This window comes from Thalassophryne amazonica, chromosome 9, assembly GCF_902500255.1.
Source record: "Thalassophryne amazonica chromosome 9, fThaAma1.1, whole genome shotgun sequence".
NCBI lineage: Eukaryota > Metazoa > Chordata > Actinopteri > Batrachoidiformes > Batrachoididae > Thalassophryne > Thalassophryne amazonica.
This window is the reverse complement of record NC_047111.1, coordinates 74,889,258-74,891,312: the sequence shown is the minus strand read 5'-3', so window position 1 is coordinate 74,891,312 and position 2,055 is coordinate 74,889,258.

Here is a 2,055-nt window from a genome sequence, read left to right as displayed (position 1 = left end):
AACATATCTCTGTAGTGACACCCTCACTACTTAAAGCTTGTTTACTGCAGTCGTCATGGTGTTCCATTCTTCTGCAGTGACTGACAGGTGGAGTCATTACCAACTGGGACAATAAAACTGCTGGAACACATGAAGAATACTGAAGTTGCAGGTTCATTTAAAGTGTCTGACTGTTCAGAATGTACTTAATAAAGTTAAATACTGTTGCCATCTCATGTCAAAATTATCCTCAAATATACACAATTTTATGTTCATAATAATAATGATCCATCCGTCCATTTTCAGTATCCTCTTACTCCAGTCAAGGGTCACAGGGGCGCTCGAGCCTATAATAACAATAACAGTAATGCAATATCGTGCGTAATGTTTATCTGCCTGTTCCTCTACTCTTCCCAGGACATTGCACTGATTTCCACCAGACTCGATATGTGGATGATAGTGAACTCCAAAATTGCCCTTAAAAGAGTTTGTTTTGGAAAAAGATCAAGGTCATTGGCATCAAAGCTTCTTTTTTTTTTTACTCTATTGTCAGCCACGCTTGGCACACATATGGACGTCAGTTCTGGAATTACTCCACAAGGCCAAATTTACCAAAGGTCAATCATTTTGGCCAAGGTTATGTCTGCCTGTTTATTTATTGGCCTGCTCTTCACAGGGCATTTTGTTGATTTGTACCAAAATTGCTATGTCAATGAAGGGTTACCATTAAATTTGGCCTTCAATAATTAATTTGGGAAAAGGTCAGTGTCATTGATTATTAGCCTGATTTGGACCAAATGTGGCGCACACATTGCCATGGCAACTTCAGCCAGAGGTCACTGGGGGTCACATGTCAGATTGCCTTTATTGTCTTCATGCCCAGTAGTAGTAGTGGTGGTGGTGTAGTAATAATTATAATAATCTTATTCCCACTCATTTCAGCAAAGGGTGTGGTGACCAGCAGCTCCTTTCCATTTAAAGAAACAGGAACAGAAACATTTGATCAAGACCTGTAATTTTTTTTTCAAGTTTTTGAGACACTTGGTGACCTGTATTAGCTCTCCGAAAACGTGTTCAGTATGACCCCTTTAAAGGAGATGGCAGCCTCTCTTGTGTTTCTCATGGGTTTATTTACTGTATCAAACCTGAGGTCACTCAGACAGTGGAAGTAACCACAGAGGACTAACAGTCATTACAAATCAAAATAAAAGATGAACTCTTTTCACTAATCCATGACCTACATGCCTCCAACAAATTTCATTGAAATTCAATTTAATTCAATGTATTTCATTTAAACCCCAATTCCAATGAAGTTGGGACGTTGTGTGAAATGTAAATAAAACAGAATACAATGATTTGCAAATCCTCTTCAACCTATATTCAATTGAATACACCACAAAGACAAGATATTTAATTTTCAAACTGATAGACTTTTTTGTTCTTGTGCAAATATTTGCTCATTTTGAAGTGGATGCCTGCAACACATTTAAAAAAAAGCTGGGACAGGGGCAACAAAAGACTAGGAAAGTTGATGAATACTCAAAGAACACCTGTTTGGAACATTCCAAAGGTGAACAGCGTTCCAGCTTTTTTGAAACGTGTTGCAGGCATCCATTTCAAAATGAGCAAATATTTGCACAAAAACAATAAAGTTTATCAGTTTGAACATTAAATATCTTGTCTTTGTGGTGTATTCAATTGAATATAGGTTGAAGAGGATTTGTAAATCATTGTATTCTGTTTTATTTACATTTTATACAATGTCCCAACTTCATTAGAACTGGGGTTGTATATAGCGCCAAATCACAACAAAGCTGCCTCATGGCACGTCACATAACTAAGGTCTAACCTTACCAACCCCTAAAGCAAGCACACAGGTAAGGTGACATTGAATAAGGAAAAAAATGCTCTCTGATGATGTTGAGGAAGAAACCTCAAGCAGTCCAGACTTGAGGGGCAATCCAGTTGTGTATTTTTGATATATGAATGATATGGAAGTAAGTAGAACTCATAAAAGTATTAAAATCAAATTTTGATCAACTCTTCGTTGACCAAAGGCCAACTTGTCCACCAAAT